A 19,197-nucleotide genomic window follows, 5' to 3' on the forward strand; every position below is an offset into this window, starting at 1 on the left:
CAAGGGGATAGCACACTGAGATACTTGTGGGGCGAGACACGCCTCCTTGGCTGCGAGATCTGCCCTTTTATTCCCAGCAATGCCGACATGCCCCGGAACCCAGCAGAAAGCTACAACCTTCTCCAGTCGCTGTAGTCGGAGGAGGGCATCCTGGATGGTCTGGACAGTTTTGTCTGCCGGATACAAACGTTGCAATAAGTGAAGAGCACTGAGTGAATCGGAACAGACAAGAAATTTAGGAGAGGAAGAATGTCTCATGTGCTCCAGTGCCCGCAAGATCGCACACAATTGTGCATCAAAGACAGTAAAAGTCTGAGGCAGTCGGACCCTGAGGACACGATCCGGAAAAACAACTATGCAACCAACAGAATCCCCTTGTTTCGACCCATCCGTAAAAACAGCTACATAGTTGTGGTGCTCAGATAAAATGGCAGAAAATGCTGCATGAAAACGGTGGAAGGAGTGCAATCTCTCTTGTACTGCAATAAATCTAAAATCACTCCGGGCCTGTTCAGTAACCAGGGTGGCTGGCAGTTAAAACCCAGCATAATCAGTATGATGCGTAATGTAACTTAAACGATAAAGTAGGACCTATGCAATGAGGCCCACTTAAATAAAGCAGTCCCGTACAAAGTTTGCTGTGTCGTGATGAACTACGTCGCCTGCGTTCCAATAAATGTTACAATATTTCGGGATGTGCACATTGTTGAGAACAGGACGTATATTGTATTCACTTATAGATATCAAGATGAGTAAATGTATTTATTGTTTGTGGCATGACAGGAGACAATTTGAAGCAGCATTGTTGTGTTGTTAGAAATAAGTTTTGTTAATCCGAAATAAAAATAAATGTACATGTCGTGTGACTAAGGCCTCCCGTTGGGTACACAGTTCTCCTGGCGCAAGTCTTTCGATTTGACCACTTTGGCGACTTGCGCGTCGATGGGGATGAAATGATGATGATTAGGACAACACAACGCCCAGTCCCTGCGCGGAGAAAATCTCCGACCCAGCCGCGAATCGAACCCGGGACCGTAGGATTGACATTCTGCCGCGCTGACCACTCAGCTGCCGGGGTGTGGACAATCCGGAATCACACTGAAACATTAAGCAACTTCTTGAGGTAATGAGATAAAGGCAATCCAGTCGTCACAGATGAGTCAGTCATGGAACTTGTGCAAGTAGCCGAAAAATAATTTATGAAAGACGGCCCACAGTTGTAGTTACTAGGTGTTCGTAGCGTTTCTGGTTTGCATGTAGGTATTCCGTTTGCTACAGGTCTATTTATGTATACTATTTATTTATATGTAGTTCACTTGTGCTGTCAGAATTTACGTATTTTATTTGTACATTGTGAGAGGAGCTGTGGATGCCACAAAATGGAATGCCAAGTGGAGAAATCGTAACATTTCATTCATACTCTTTTGTTTAATAAAGGGGTGACAGCAACGGAGGCAGCCACTAACGTATGTGCCGCATATGGGGATAACTGCACTGTACAGAGCATGGCAATAATATGGTTTTGGCGTTTTAAGGAGGATGTTTTGACATTAGTGAGTCTCCATTTTCAGGAATACGTTCGGGTTTTGATGAAGATAGTTTGAACGCATTAATCCACAATGATCCACGTCATTGCTCTCGAGATCTGCCAAATGCGATGCAGTGTCACCATTCTGTCAGCGAGTGACGATTGCGTGCATTGTGGAAGGCTCATAAATAGGGTGCATGTAGTACTAACCCGAAAATACAAAAAAAATTGTTCAAATGGCTCTGAGCACTATGGACTTAACATCTGAGGTCATCAGTCCCCTAGAACATAGAACTTCTTAAACCTCACTTACCTAAGGACACCACACACATCCAGGCCCGAGGCAGGATTCGAACCTGCGACCGTAGCGGTTCCAAACTGAAGCGCCTAGAACCGTTCGGCCACACCGGCCGGCGCGAAAAGACAAAAATCAGGTAGTCGTCATATGTGAATCTCTGCTTGCTCGTGAACAACACCGACCATTCTAATCCTGTATCGTTACTGGTGACGAGAAATTGTGTCTTTATGCTAATTGAAAAAAAAGTAACCAATCTCTGAGCCCAAAAAAAAGCAGCACCTCACCGTGCGAAGACCTGCGTACATCCGCGAAAGGTAATTTTATGCAACTTGTGGAACAGTGAAAGTGTGGTATAACGTGAAATACTTCCCCGAGCGCTACGGTCGCAAGTTCGAATCCTGCCTCGGGCATGGATGTGTGTGATGTCCTTAGGTTAGTTAGGTTTAAGTAGTTCTAAGTTCTACGGGACTGGTGACCTCAGAAGTTAAGTCCCATAATGCTCAGAGCCATTTGAACCATCTGAGCTTCCTCGAGGCGTAACCATCACTTCTGACATTTACTGTCAAAAACTGAGACGTCTTGCAAACGCAGTTCAAGATCAAAGGCCACGAAGACTGTCTGAAGTGATGCTACTCCACAATAACGGCCGCCTGCATGCCGCTAGAGTAGCAATAAACACTATACGGGAGTTCGGTTTGGAAGTCATTCATCATCCACCTTGTTCACCTCATCCCACGCCCTAAGATTTTCACGTTTTACGCTCTCTGTCGAATGACAATCAAGGAACTTCTTTTCCGGATGAAAATGCACTCCGAACTTGGCTCCACGAGTTCTCCCTCTCAAAACCACGTGATTTCGTGGAATCGAAAAGTTACCCCAGCGTTGACAGACTAAAGTAAATAGTAAAGGAGAATATACCAATGAAAAGCCAAAGAAACTGGTATAATTGTTTAATATCGTGTAGGGCCTACGAGAACACGCATAAGTGTCACAACGCGACGTGGCATGGACTCGAATAATGTCCGAAGTAGTGTGGGAACGAAATGACACCATGAATCCTGCAGGGCTGTCGGTAAATCCGAAAGAATACGAGCGGGTGGAGATCTCTTCTGAACAGCATGTCGCAAGACATCCCAGATATGCTCAATAATGATCATGTCTGGGGAATTTGGTGGCCAGCGGAAGTGTTTAAATTCAGAAGAGTGTTCCTGGAGTCAATTCTGGATGTGTGGGGGTGTCCCATTTTCTTGCTGGATTTGCCCAACTCGCAATGCACAATGGACATGAATGGATGCAGGTGATCAGACTAGATGCTTACGTACGTATCACCTGCCAGAAACGTATCAGGAGGCCCACATCGCTCCAACCGCATACTCCCCACACAATTACAGAACCTCCACCAGCTTGAGTTGCCCCCTGCTGACGTGCAGGGTCCATGGATTCATGAGGCTGTCTCCATACCCGTACACATCCATCCGCTCGATACAATTTGAAGCGAGACTCGTCCAACCAGGTAACATGTTTCCAATCATCAACAGTCCAATGCCGTTGTTGACAGGGCCCAGGTAGGACGTAAAACTTTGTGTCGTGCAGTTATCAAGGATACACGGGTGGGCCATCGGCTCCGAATGCCCATATCGATGATGTCTCGTTGAATGGTTGGCCCAGAATTGAAATCTGTTGCAATTTGCCGAAGGGTTGCACTTCTGTCACGTTGAAGGATTTTCTTTAGTTGTCTTTGGTTCCGTTCTTAGAGGATCTTTTTCTGGCAACAGCGATGTCGGGGATTTGATGTTTTACCAGATTCTTGATATTCGCGGTGCACTCGTGAGATGCTGTGTCTGATAGCTCGCGCACCGACTTTAACACCACATTCAGACTCACTTAAATGTTGATAAACTGCCATTGTAGCAGAAGTAACCCGTCTAAGAACTGCGCCATACACTTGTCTTATACAGTGTGAAAAGTATTTAAACCGACAAACTGGGAGTTTGTAGGGGACATCAAAACAAATATTTTTCCCTAATGTTATTTTTTCCTATGAGGAGTATTTAAACCGGTAGAGGAAGATTTCTCTGGCAGCAAATAAGGTTGCTCATCTCTTTCCACACAAAAAATTCCAGAGGGAACATATCTGCCGATCCTCGTTTCTGGGAACCGTCGGTCTAGGAATCGACGCACACGACGACTGAAATGTGCCGGCGCCCCGTCATGTTGGAACCACATGCGTCGTCTTGTAGGGAGCGGGACGTCTTCCAGCAATTCTGGCAATGCTCTGGCGAAAGAATTGTGCCAGTGCCTGCAATTTAATGGCCTAGGTTGAAGATACGGCCCAATTAAACAGTCCCCAACAACACCGACCCACACATTAACGAAGAAACACACTTGATGAGCGCTAGTAACTGTGGCATGTGGGTTATCGTCACTCCAAACATGCGAATTGTGCATGTTGAAGACTCCATCACGCCCGAACGTTGCTTGATCGGTAAACAACAAACAGGATGGAAACGTAGGATGCATGTCACACTGTTCCAGGTACCGCTGCGAAAACTGTGCTCTGGGCAGATAATAAACTGGTTATTGATTTTCGACACGCTGTAAGTGAAATGGACGTAACAATTGCTCTCGAAGGATTGTTCTTAAATTAGTCTGATTCGTACCAATGTTAAATGCAATTGCACGAGTGCTGATTGAAGGATCCCGCTCCACATGCTGCAAGACAGCTTCCGCAAATTGTAAAGTTCTTACCGTGCGACGACGTCCCTGTACAGGTAATCTGCTAAATGAAACTGTCTCACGCAGACGTTGGTACACAGGGCCAAAGGTCGTATGATGAGTGATACGGCGATTAGGATCTTGTTGTCGATAAACCCGGTGTGCAGCTCGTCCGTTGTGGTGCGCTACGTAGTACGCACCATCCACATCAGTTTCCTCACTCCAGGTGTATCGCTCCATTAGTGAACAGAGACAATGCACTACTACACTGGTGGACAGCAGTTGCCTAGAACTGAAGAGCGTAATACGCCCTCTAACAACTGAAGATCGCAATACGCCCTCTAACCACTGAAGAGCGTAATACGGCCTCTAACAACTGAAGATCGTAATACGGCCTCTGTCAACTGAAGAGCGTAATACGCCCGTAACAACTGAAGATCGTAATACGGCCTCCAACAGCTGAAGAGCGTAATACGTCCTCCACCGGTTCAAATAATCCCCATAGGAAAAAAATGACATTAAGGAAAAATATTTTTTTATGTCCCCTACAACCTCTCAGAGTTTAAATACTTTTCTCTCTGCATAGGTGTAGCCGACCAAAGCGTCATACTCAGCTTGTTTACGTATCTCTTCATTTGCTCACACATGCCTATACCAGTTTCTTTGGCGCTTCAGTGTATCATTGATGACTAAATTCTCTGTTTCGTGTGTCTGTTGTCTGTATTAAGTGTATGGACAAATGCTGCGAAGTTATGCACCAACCCAATATATGACACATGACTGAAGTACTGGCGAGGGACAGTCCACGCTGTATGTGAAGAGGCCTCGTCTGTCACTGGCTGCGGTTCACCGGTTGGCCGGACTCTGGTGGTCATCGGCCCGCCAGAGACTGATCACGCCCGGCGCACCAGCGTTACGCAACGGAGCGCACGGCCGGGCGACTCCGGCCAGGCACGCGCATCTCATTCCGCCGTTAATCGGCTTCGCGTTGCCCAACCGGAGTGCGTGCGAACTGCGTAGCTTGGCCGGTATCGCCAGGCCGGCGGTTTCGCAAAACAGGAAGAGATTCTCGGTTGCCAGTTGGGGAAAAAGTTCTGATTATGCGTCAGAATGAAGTGTGGCATCACTTGCCGGAAAATATATTTCGTTACTGTTTCCGATGTAATCGCTATAAATAGTGCACGTATATCATACAAAGTGCATGTCTTTAATTAATGAAATTAATTTAAAAAATAACGCTAATAACGGTGTATCCAACGTAATCAGACCAGAATCAGAGTGTTGAAATAAAGAAGAACCTCAAGGTCAATCATCAGTCAATTATCGATTGGGACAATGTAGAAACTCAATGTTACCATAACAGAAACTTTGAAGTGGGTACATTCTACGAAGTATTAGAAACCTGTGTCTACATGTTGTACACTATTGGCTGTTAAAGTTTCTACGCCACGAAAATGACGTGCTACAGACGGGAATTTTAACCGACAGGAAGAAGATGCTGCGAGATACAAATGATTAGCTTTTCAGAGCATTCACACAAGGTGGGCGCCGGTGGCGACACCTACAACGTGCTGACATCAGGAAAGTTTCCAATCGACTTCTCACATACAAACAGCAGTTGACCGGCTTTGCCTGGTGAAACGTTGTTGTGATGCCTCGTGTGAGAAGGAGAAATGCGTACCATCACGTTTCCGACTTTGATAAAGGTCGGATTGTAGCCTATCGCGATTGCGGTTTAACGTATCGCGACATTGCTGCTCGCGTTCGTCGAGATCCAATGACTGTTAGCAGAATATGGAATCGGTGAGTTCAGGAAGGTTATTCGGAACGCCCTGCTGGATCCCAACGGCATCGTATCACTAGCAGTCGAGATGACAGGCATCTTATCCGCATGGATGTAACGGATCGTGCAACCACGTCTCGATCCCTGAGTCGAAGATGGGGACGTTTTCAAGACGAAAACCATCTGCACGAACAATTCCACGACGTTTGCAGCTGCATGGACTATCAGCTCGGGAAACATGGCTGCGGTTACCCTTGACGCTGCATCGCAGACAGGAGCGCCTGCGATGGTGTACGAATGGCAAAACGTCATTTTCTCGGACGAATCCAGGGTCTCTTTACAGCATCATGATGATCACATCCGTGTCTGGCGACATCGAGGTAAAGAAACATTGGAAGTGTGTATTCGTCATCGTTATACTGGCGTATCACTCGGGGTGATGGTATGGGGTGCCACTGGTTACACGTCTCGGTCATCTCTTGTTCGCATTGACGTCACTTTGAACAGTGGACGTTACACTTCAGATGTGTTACGACCCGTGGCTCTACCCTTCATTCGATCCTTCTGAAACCCTACATTTCAGCAGGATAATGCACGACTGCATGTTGCAGGTCCTGTATGGGCCTTTCTGGATACAGAAAATGTTCGACTGGTGCCCTGGTCAGCACATTCTCCAGATCTCTCACCAACTGAAAACGTCTGGTCAATAGTGGCCGAGCAACTGGCTCTTCACAATAAGCCAGTCACTACTCTTGATGAACTGTGGTGTCGTGTTGACGCTGCATGGGTAGCTGTAAATGTACACGCCATCCTAGCTCTGTTTGACTCAATGACCAGGTGTATCAAGGCCGTTGTTACGGTCAGAGGTTGTTGTTCTGGGTACAGATTTCTCTGGACCTATGCACCCAAATTGCGTGAAAATGTAATCACTTGTCAGTTTTAGTATAATCCATTTGTCCAATGAATACCCGTTTATCATCTGCATTTCTTCTTGGTGTTGCAATTTTAATGGCCAGTAGTGCAGATGAGTACGTTGAGTGCTTGTGCAGCTAATGATATGCTAGGATTACTGAGGATAAAAGAAAGGAGCGTATTTGTCTCAAACACGTAGCAGAGGGCAACCGACCATGAATTACTCCTGTACATCTGAGAAAGTCCTCACCATCAACAGTGTCATATGCGCTATGTGATCAAAAATATCCGGACACCCCCAAAAACATAAGATTTTTGTATTAGAGGCATTGTGCTGCCACCTACTGCCAGGTACTCTATATCAGCGACCTCAGTAGTCAAACATCATGAGAGAGCAGAATGGGGCGCTCCGCGCAACTCAGGTACTCCGAACGTGTCAGGTGATTTGGTGTCACTCGTGTCATACGTCTGTACGTGAGATTTTCACACTCCTAAACTTCGCTAGGTCCACTGTTTCCGATGTGATAATGAAGTGAAAACGTGGAGGGACACGTGCAGCACAAAACCGTACAGGCCGACCTCGTCTCTTGACTGACAGAGACCGCCGACAGTTGAAGAGGGTTGTAATGCGTAATAGGCAGACGTCTATCCAGACCATCACACAGGAATGCCAAACTGCATCAAGATCCACAGCAAGTACTATGACAGTTAGGTGGGAGGTGAGAAAACTTCCATTTCATGGTCGAGCGGCTGCTCTTGAGCCACACATCACGTCGGTAAATGCCAAACGACGCCTCCATTGGTGTAATGTGAGTAAATATTGGACGACTGAACAGTGGAAAAACGTTGTGTGGAGTGACGAATCACGGTACACAATGTGGCCATCCGATGGCGGGGTGTGGGTATGGCGCATGCCCGGTGAACGTCGTCTGCCAGCGTGTGAGTGCCAACAGCAAAATTCGGAGGCGGTGGTGTTACGGTATGGTCGTGTCTTTATGGACGGGGCTTGCAACCCCTTGTTGGTTTACGTGGCACTATCACCGCACAGACCTGCATCGATGTTTTAAGAACCTTCTTGCTTCCCAGTGTTGAAGAGCAATTCGGGGATGACGATGGCATCTTCCAACACGATAGAGCACCTGTTCATAATGTACGACCTGTGGCGAAGTGGTTACACGACAATAACTTCTCTGTAATGGACTGGCCGTCAACGAGTCGTGACCTGAATCCTGTAGAACACCTTTGGGATGTTTTGGAACGCCGACTTTGTGCCAAGCCTCACCGACCGACGTCGATACCTCCCCTTAGCGCATCATTCCGTGAAGAATGGGCTGTCAGACTTTACAGCACTCGATTGAAAATATGCCTACGAGAGTGGATGCTGTCTTCAAGGCTAAGGCAGGGCCAACATTATATTGAATTCCAGTGTTACCGCTGGAGGGCGCCACAAACCTGTAAGTCATTTTCAGCTAGATGTCCTGATACTTTTGGTCACATAATATTCTGTACCGCTTGAGACACCGGGAAAAGATCTCTTATTTAATAAATATGTTGCAGTAAGGTTTGATGATTACACATTTCACTTCACATTTTGTCTGTCCCTGCTATAAATGAAACGCTAACGAGGAAGTATCCGGACTTCGAACTGTTTACTACTAACTATACCGCTACCACAGTAGCATGCCTTGGTCATCTGACCCACTGATTATTGTATTTTTCATTTGCGTGCGATGAGCCCCCTTCCTCATCATTCAGCGCAACCTTCAGACCCACATTTTACTCTCTTCGTTTGCATCGTCCGTAAGTAAGTCACGCTGGCTTCAGTTCGAAGGTTTGTTTGAACAAACCTGTGCTTTACGTAGCAGGGTCGTATTGGTATCGCATGACATAACCTTTAATCTGCCTTTGAAGTTAACAGAACCTAGCATTTATCGTGGGCAGCGAACGATAGTGCTATTAGGCGTTTTAACAAGTGCTAATCCTTGTCTGAGATAAAGCAGCTGACACGTGATAGAAAGTAATTCTAGAGCCATTTCGTAACGCGATGTTTCTGTAGCTAATTAATTCAAAACTCTCCCTCTGCCTCTGTGAACGATTATCTACATTCCGAAATTAAACAAAAGTAAAATATTCGGTTAAAGCATAAAATTCTTGCCAGAACGTCGAATTCTTCTTGAAAGTGCTCATTCTGATGTACGAGATATAAAAAAGTTTTTTGGAATGGCTTATTGTCCTCTGAATCGAACTTGTTTTCAAGCTTCTGATGTTACTCTTCGGAACAAAAAGAAAATCTTGCGTGTGAAGCGGTTTTACCCTCGAGATACAATGCATGAATTGATTGAGGGCGTAATTATACTGGGGCAATGCATCTTGCCTCAATTGCCCGAAAAGAAGAGGCCCTTAGCACACGAAGGAAAGATAAAAAAAAGATGGAAAGGAAAAATTAGTAAAATCGATCAGTCAGGTAAGGTCTTAGCCCTATTGAAATAATCAAACCTGGTTCCTGAAACCATTAAGAGGTAAAGCTATACGAATCATTTATCTCCTTTACTCATGTGAAAGAACAATCTGTGTTAGGACTCGAACAGCAGTTAGTTGAATATACAGAACGAAAGAACTCAAATGTGAGAAAAAAATTGCGGTCAAGGCTATGGCGAAAAATCCGCCATAATTACGATGCACAATAGTGTGAAAAAAATTGAATCACAACAAATTCAGTTCTTAAAATCGCAGTAGAAGATAATCAAGAAATGCAGCGGTGTTTCGAAACATTTGACAATATCTACAAATTTTTTGGCCACAGCATGCTACATCGGTGGGATTAAAAAACTCGTCCCATGTATACTACAACGGCACCACTAAAGGCACTAAACTCAACGATATGTATTGATGCACTGCTATTCAGACAAAATCCAAGTAAGTACGTTTACACTGTACTGGGATTGATGTTACGAACTGCGCTGGTTCAAATACCATTAATGTGATCCACCTTATTTAATTATACGTCAGCAGGAACAATTTCAAATCGCATTTCATTCCGTTAATGTCCAATCTTTGTAGACTGCTACGACTTAAAACGTTAAATTAGTTTCCTAAAAAGATGCTTAATGCATGATATCTTTCCATTATGCGGTATAATTTCTATGGAAAGATGTTATTCCCCACGTTATGAAGATAGAAAACGTCTATTTGAAGACGAAATCGTGATAAACTCGCCTCGTGGAAAATTATTTGTACAGCGAACAGAAGTGGACTTGACAAGAAACCTTCGGGAAAGATTGAATAATCTTCAGTATTCCGATTTTACCTGTGGTTAGAAGATTTAAAAAATGTAGGCTTCTACAAAGGCCGACTGTCCTTGCAAAATTGTATTACTTTGAAAACAACTGCCGGGTCGAATATCTCCATAATCATTACACAAACATGCCTTTGCGACTTTGTTATGCGCGTGCAGAAAAGTACAAACGACTGGACGATTGTTTTTTGCGCGCCACGGATTGACAGAACTCATCTTTGCTGAATGCTTACCTTATGGCTGCTATCGAAGCTCCGGGCTCTTGCCGCATCTCTTGAAACTTCGCCGATTGGGGATGGACGCAGTCACATTGCTGTCTAGTCGTCTCGTATGAAACTGATGCCGCGCAACGGCTTCGGCCGCTGTAGGGATGCCTGCATTGTTGAGAACTTCGTGTCGTATGACTAGGTTACTCTTAGAAGGCGTGCGGAAAATAACAGTCATAAAATTAAGGAAACTATCTAGCGACAACTGCAGGGCTTAACTTCGGCTGTGGCAACCGGGATATGGACCGGGGACCAGGGCGCATGAAGAAAAGAAGGGAATATAACTCAGGTCGTCGGAAGCAAGAGCGTAGTTAAGGTTTTGGAGACTCGTGCACATAAATTTTGGGAACACTGTTTATTAAAGAACCTGTGAAAGCAAATAAGAAAACGGTAGACATTCACGAATCATGATTCATATTAAAAATTAAATAAATTAATTCACTGATGTCTCAGTTATGCCAAGAATGTTCTCCATCTCTGAAGAACCAGCATGCTACACAGTATACCGCATTTAAGGCAGGGGAATAGTATAGCAAAAATCGTTCAACTTTCTAACCTGTTTTAGTGTAATCATAATAACAATCGCAGATAAATGTTCTTTCGGTCTTAGTGTCTCTATGGAAATGATCCCGAGGCTTGCACTGCCAGCTATTTACAATTTTTAGTTTCAATGCTGGAAGGTGCATTTTGCTGATTGTCTTCAATCTGAGAAAAGCAATCTGTTGCTGATGGTATGTGTCCAAATTGCGCATCAGCAGAATTCACACTCGATTCATTTTCACAGCTGCTATCAACGTCTCGTTTCCTCTGTGAACTTGCAAACTGAAAGAATCTTTTCCCGTTTCGTTTTTTGCAACTCTGTTGACTTCCACTTTGAAAATTTAGATCGTCATACTTATCTCCAATTTCACTTTCATTACTCAATTCAATGCGTTACTGTTCTGGGCATGTAGCTGATCGCCAGAAGATTTTTACCTATCTTCACTGTCTTTTCGGCTACTTCGTCTCGGCAGGATTTTAATTATCTCTTGTCAGCAGCATTTCAATTTGACCAATTTCTAGACATTCTGACACTCGCATAACGCAAACATTTCAGAGCAACTCACATCAGAAAATCGAAGAAGACGTTGTACACTAATGAAAGCACAGCTTAGATGAAGAAAAAATGAACTGCATTACAGATATAACTGATGTACTCAATGGTAATGTCTGAGTTACTTTCGATTAGCAGTTTACTTACACTGTAACAGGGCGTCCATCATAAAATTACTGTATTAAAGGGACAAAAGCAGTGGGATAACGATAAGCACATATACAGATGGCGGTAGAATCGTGTACACAAGGTATAAAAGGGCGGTATGTTGATGGAGCTGTAATTTGAAGTCAGGTGATTAATATGAAAACGTATCCGACGTGATGATGGCCACACGACGGGAATTAACAGACTCAACGCGGAATGATAGGTGGAGTTTGCAGGCAACATCCCAAAGATGTTCGTGCTCGCCTGTGGTCCCTCTTCATCGAAATGTCTTGGCTCAAACTCGTCGAGTGGTTGAACCGCAAGCGTTACACGCCCTAAATTAGACACTTGTAACCCTTTGGTTAATTTGTCTGGCTGATGGCAAGTTTGTGAAATACAAAGTTAACATAACATATAGTAACAGCGATAATAATATCGGGAACTAAATAAACGACCCATAAAAGATGTAGGCCATACAATTGCGATTTGGTTAGAATAATGTTTATTCAGAAAGAAAAAGTAATAGCGAAAGTGGTCGTATTTAGAGTTCCTCTTACACTCGAGAGCATATCCATTTGATACAGTTCGATGATTCACAATCTCATGGCGAAATACAAGTTAACTAAGCGCAAAGTTAAGATTTCACACCAGGCGCGCGGCTGCTCATCGCTCACAGACTAAGTCCCGCGATACCACACAAGGTGAAATTTTATAACTCATTTCACTTCCTAGCTGCCTAAAGACAGACCGTCCGCTTTACTGTCTCAATCCGAACTGTACCCTTTGGTGTCTCGACCAGCCGGCTGGGGTGGCCTAGCGGTTCAAGGTGCTACAGTCTGGAACCGCGCAACCGCTACGGTTGCAGGTTCGAATCCTGCCTCGGGCATGCATGTGTGTGATGTCCTTAGGTTATTTAGGTTTAAGTAGTTCTACGTTTTAGGGGACTCATGACCTTAGAAGTTAAGTCCCATAGTGCTCAGGGCCATTTGAATTTTTTGTCTCGACCAGAACTGCCCTCTGCCCGTTTCCTACCGCGTTTCCCGCACGCCGAACATCTTCGCTCAACTGACTAGTGCAGTTTCCTTTCCTGAAGCCGTCCATCTGTTTGGATACAGCTTGTTCTACATTACTTTACATTTTAACATATTTAAATAATCAAAGCTTGACGACTTTCACGTTCTAATTAAAGTAACAATACTATACATTATATAGTAAACGTTAAATTCTTTTACATAAAACCAATAAAATTGCCTTCTTAACTTTGAATCTCACGGCCAGTAACCTTGCATTAAGTTGCTTTCTGATAAATAAATAAAGAACAAAAGTAACTACTATGCACTAAACGTTACAACAAATATTCTGTTACCTAATGATTCAATGAAATGTCATGCTGTCATCGTTAAATGTGTTTTGTGTGGAAGAAATGATGATCTGATGCTTAACTGAAAATACTGATAATTTGAATTTAGTAATCTTTTAAAGAAATAGAGTTACAAACTTCATATTTATAACGGTTGTCATTTTAATGATACTCTTGTATACGAAATGTCGATCGTTAAGATCGACCAAAGCGTTCAGATTTTAGCATTCAGATCTTTGTTAAAAAAAACTTGTTAATTTCACTTTAACAGTAAATTCTAAACTATTACAGATATGATCAATATTCAAGCTTTATTGGGATCACCATGTAAATTTATGGAGGATGGAAGATTAAATTACCGTGGCTTGATTCCCTGCATTACTACAGAACTAATTAGTTTCCCTTTACGGCCGATCTTAGGTACACCATATTTAACACTTCTACGTCTCCTTGGCCACAAAAGACTTCTACTGGGTTTGCCTATGACGTAGGTTCCCGTCTGTCTCACTCGATCATTACAGCGCTTTGGCGTCAATAGACAATAGACGCCTGTGTGTTTCCGCATCTCGTGGTGAATCTGCGCCCTTTGTGGCATCCGGTCCTGGACGACAGGGTTCGTTTCACAGTTCCTGAAGGCTGCCTCTTTCGGCCATGGACTTAAATGAGAGCGCAATGCTCGTTAACTCAAAAGCTGGACCCATGGTACATTTCATTTCGGAAATCGTTGTTGTTGTTGTGGTCTACAGTTCTGAGACTGGTTTTGTGGTGTCACCGCCAGACACCACACTTGCTAGGTGGTAGCCTTTAAATCGGCCGCGGTCCGGTAGTATACGTCGGACCCGCGTGTTGCCACTATCAGTGATTGCAGACCGAGCGCCGCGACACGGCAGGTCTAGAGAGACTTCCTAGCACTCGCCCAGTTGTACAGCCGACTTTGCTAGCGATGGTTCATTGACTTCTACGCTCTCATTTGCCGAGACGATAGTTAGCATAACCTTCAGCTACGTTATTTGCTACGACCTAGCAAGGCGCCAGTATCCGTACTATTGATATTGTGAATCATGTACCATAAAGAGCGACGTTCTCCATTAATGGATTAAAGTTAAGTATTCCACCAGCTACGTCCGTTTTCTCAATTCTAATTCCCTTGTCATGTTCGAGACCTCACGCCAGACTGCGTGAGATACAACGCGTGCATTTCGGCCTCCTTTAGGAACACGGTTGTCTCTCCTGTCAACCACAAATTGCCCTGATTTACTTGTGTAATGGCTTCGCCACAATCTCCAGATGTACTGTCCGAATTTTATCGCTTACAGAATCAGCAGACGCAGGACTTGCTGGATGCCCTTGGACGGCTTGTCCAGGGTGAACGCGCAATGCAAAACGATGCGGCAGCCGCCGCTTCACCGCTAACGCAGCCACAACACTTTTCGACCTTTTGATGATGCACTGGAAAGCTGGACGGAGTGGTCACGCCAATTTGGATTCCATCTCGCCGCCTACAGAATTCAAGGTAACGAGCGGCAGCCTTTTCTCCTTTCTTCAGTAGGGGTGACCACGTACCGTGTGATAGTCAAATTATACGACGTCGCAACTCTGTCCTACGAAGAAATTTTGTCTGCATTACATGCATATTTCAAAGAATCAGTCAATGTAGTTGCGAAAAGGTATACCTTCTTTCGTACAAACCGTACGGCAGGTCAGACTAATCGGGAGCGGGTTGCAACCTTGCAAGGCCTTACTAGGGATTGTGCTTTTGAGTGTCAATGTGGACTCCCTTATTCAGATACTATGGTACGTGACGCAATTGCACAGAACGTTTCTGATGTTCGTATAAGGGAACAGATTTTGAAACTAGTCAATCCCTCCCTTCAACAAGTGATGGACATATTGGATCGGCAGGACACACTTGACTTTGCTCAGGGATCATTTGAAACTTCGCCAGCAGTGTGTCAGGTTAACCGGCCCGCCGGGCGACCTGCACGGAGCAGTAAACAGCCCTGGCGCCCGGCCGCGCCGCTGCCGCCAGGCTCTCAGCCACGTGTACCGCGCCGGTAAGCAAATGCAGTTCTCAAATCCTGCCCGCGGTGCGCTACTAGACATTTTCCTGAAAATTGCCCGTCACGCCAAGCTATTTGCTTTTGTTATAATAAAAAAGGACATGTTCAGAGTGTTTGCCAGAAAAAGCTCAGATTGGAAGCTCAAAAACATTCCAGGCCCTTTGCTTCGCGCCGGAATCGGAATCAAACCAAGGATACTCAGGCTCGCGAAACTTCTCCCATGGAAATTCATGTAGTTCATTCCACTCCACCCAGTGCCATTCTCTCTAACAGTGACTGTGTTCGTCCCAAAAATAGTGTGCGTCGACATCGTCGGAACTCCCGTCAAGTCGCAAGTGATTATGTGCCAGTGTCAGTTCACGTTGCACGAGACAGCCGCTCTTGTCATCAGCAAGACAACAAACTTTTTGTAGACTAGAACATTAACGGCAAAGTGATACCACTCCAGCTCGATACAGGAGCTGCAGTTTCACTGATCAATCAAGACACTTACAAACTGCTGTGCACACCTCCGTTGCGTGCCGCAAATGTTAAGCTAAGCAGCTATTCAGGTCAACGTATCCCTGTGTTAGGACAGTGCAGCCTTCTTGCAATATACAAAGGACAAACAAAACTTTTGTCATTTTACGTCCTTCGTTCTTCTTCTGCAGTGAACTTGTTTGGTTTCGATTTATTTCAGTTGTTTAACTTGTCTATAGTAAATCAGGTCCTATCAGTGAACCAGACTGTGCCTTCAGACAGTGTTTCTCGTCTATGTGAAGAATTTGCAGACATTTTTGCACCGGGCCTCGGTTGCGCTAAGAACTATAAAGCACATTTGGAACTGAAACTAAACGCGCAACCGAAATTTTTCAGAGTCCACAATGTTCCCCACGCATTGCGTGATGAGGTCGCAAAAACATTACATGAATTGGAATCACAAGGTGTAACTGAACGTGTGCAGGCTTCTCTCTGAGCATCACCCTTAGTAATTTTGCTAAAACATCCCGGCAAGTTCAGACTTTGTGTGGACTTCAAGGCAACAGTGAATCCACAACTAGTGATCGCAACTTTTCCTTTACCCCGCCCGGCAGATCTTTTTGACAAACTGTGCCCGGGTAAATATTTTTCGAAGTTGGACCCAGCAGATGCGTACTTGCAAATACCGGTGGACGAAGAATCCCAGCGCGTTTTGGTGGTTAACACGCATCTTGGTTTGTATCGATTCAAACGACTGCCATTCGGGTGTGCATCCGCCCCTGCATTGTTTCAGGAATATCTACAAACTGTTTGTGCGTCGGTCCCTACTGCAGCAAATTATCTGGACGATATTGTGATCTCCGGAAAGACGGAAGAAGAACATTTGACCAACCTCAGAACATTATTTCAGGTCTTGCGACAACATGGTCTTCGCTTGCGGAAGGACAAATGTGTGTTTTGCTCGAGACTTACCATACTTGGGACATGTACTCAATGCCCAAGGCATACATCCCTGTCCAACGCACCTTCGTGCCACACAAGACTTGCCGTCGCCGCAGAATTTGAAGCAGCTACAGAGTGTGCTGGGAAAAATTACGTATTACAATAAATATGTGCCGCATGCCTCTTCCATTTCAGCTCCGCTTAATCGCTTACGCCGTAAGGGTGTTCCGTTCGTCTGGACGACGGAATGCGAACGCGCCTTTCGCCATTTGAAATCGGCGTTGCTTTCCAATACTTGCCTTACGCCATTCGATCCCCAGAAGCCCCTCTTTTTGATGGTGGATGCATAGGATTTCGGGATCGGTGCTGTGCTTGCGGACAAAGATGGATCGCACGTTCACCCTATTGCCTTTGCGTCCAAATTGCTCCCGTCAGCGCGAAGAAATTATTCAAAGGTCGAGAAAGAAGCATTGGCTCTCGTATTTGGTGTTACAAAGTTTCATGATTTCTTGTATGGTCGTCACTTTACCATAATCACGGACCACACACCATTGACATCGCTTTTTCATCCGACCAAGCCTGTACTCCACGTATAGCTCAGAAATTCATTCGCTGGTCTATTTTCCTCTCGCAGTACCGCTACGATATCTTGTATCGGTCCACTGCTAAGCACGGAAACGCCGATGCGTTGTCCCGCTTGCCTGTTGCTGAGGATAGGGCATTCGATTCCTCCGAACTTGCTTGCATGTTCATTGATGCGGAAACCGATGACGTGGTCGATTCGTTTCCGATTGATTTTCGTCGTGTAGCTACAGCCACAGCTGCCGACCCTGTCCTTGCTATCGTTCTGCGTTTTGTTGCTACGCAATAGCCTTTGTGAAAGTCACGGATCGGGGACCCGTTGGTTCACCGATTTTTTGCTCAGAAGGAGAGACTTTGTTAACGACGTGGTGTTTTGCTGTTGCGTTCTGATAATAATCAGTCCAGGGTCGTGATACCACGTTCGTTACAGTCCTCTGTCTTACATCTTCTCCACCAAGGACATTGGGGTATAGTGAGACCGAAACAACTTGCCCGTCAGCACTGTACTTGGTTCGGAATCGATACCGCGATTACGAATATGTGCTCTTCTTGCATGGTGTGTGCCGAAAAACAATCAGCACCACCGCGGAAATTCTTTGCATGGCCAAAAGCCACTTCCCCTTGGCAACGCTTATACATCGATTTTGCTGGTCCATTCTGGAATGTTCGATGGTTGGTTGTGGTAGATTCATTCAGTATTTTCCTTTAGTTCTGATAATGATCAGTCCAGGGCCGTGGTACCACGTTCGTTACAGTCCTCTGTCTTACATCTTCTCCACCAAGGACATTGGGGTATAGTGAGACCGAAACAACTTGCCCGTCAGCACTGTACTTGGTTCGGAATCGATACCGCGATTACGAATATGTGCTTTTCTTGCATGGTGTGTGCCGAAAAACAATCAGCACCACCGCGGAAATTCTTTGCATGGCCAAAAGCCACTTCCCCTTGGCAACGCTTATACATCGATTTTGCTGGTCCATTCTGGAATGTTCGATGGTTGGTTGTGGTAGATTCATTCAGTATTTTCCTTTAGTTCTCCGGATGTCTTTCCACGACGACATCTGCCACCATCCAAGCGTTATCCACTATCTTTTGCATTGAAGGTGTTCCACAGACTATTGTTTCCGACAATGGCCCACAATTCATGTCCGCAGAATTTCAGTCATTCTGCAAGGCCAATGGTATTCAACATCTGACGTCCGCGCCGTTTTCGCCACAATCAAACGGTGCCGCTGAACGATTGGTCAGGACTTTCAAGTCACAGATGTTGAAGTTGAAAGAGTCGCATTCTCGGGAGGACGCGTTATTGCGCTTTTTGTCCTCGTATCTCTCTCAGCCCCGAGATGGTCGCTCACCGGCTGAGTTGCTCCACGGTCGCCCTAATCGAACCTTGATGTCTTTGCTACATCCGCCGCATCAGGTTCCTGTGCAGCGGCAGACACCTGCTTTTGCTCCAGGCGACGTTGTCTACTATCGCCACTATCGAGGTTCACGGCGTTGGCTCGAAGGGCGCATTCGTCGCTGCCTCGGACGCGCTATGTATCTGGTTTTGGGGCCCTCTGGTGAGGTGCGTCGGCATCTCAATCAGCTGCGCCTCTGTCGTCGCACGGGATCTGCCGCTCGCCGTCTGCTTTCAGCGACGGTGCCGTCCGGTCAGCGCACTGGGGACCCATCTACTGGCTCGCCTCAGCCCCAGGTGTTACCGACGCTGCCTTCCATTTTGCCCCATGGCGACGTGCTGCCGCCGCCGCCTGTT

The sequence above is a fragment of the Schistocerca gregaria genome, chromosome 8, assembly GCF_023897955.1.
Source record: "Schistocerca gregaria isolate iqSchGreg1 chromosome 8, iqSchGreg1.2, whole genome shotgun sequence".
Lineage (NCBI taxonomy): Eukaryota > Metazoa > Arthropoda > Insecta > Orthoptera > Acrididae > Schistocerca > Schistocerca gregaria.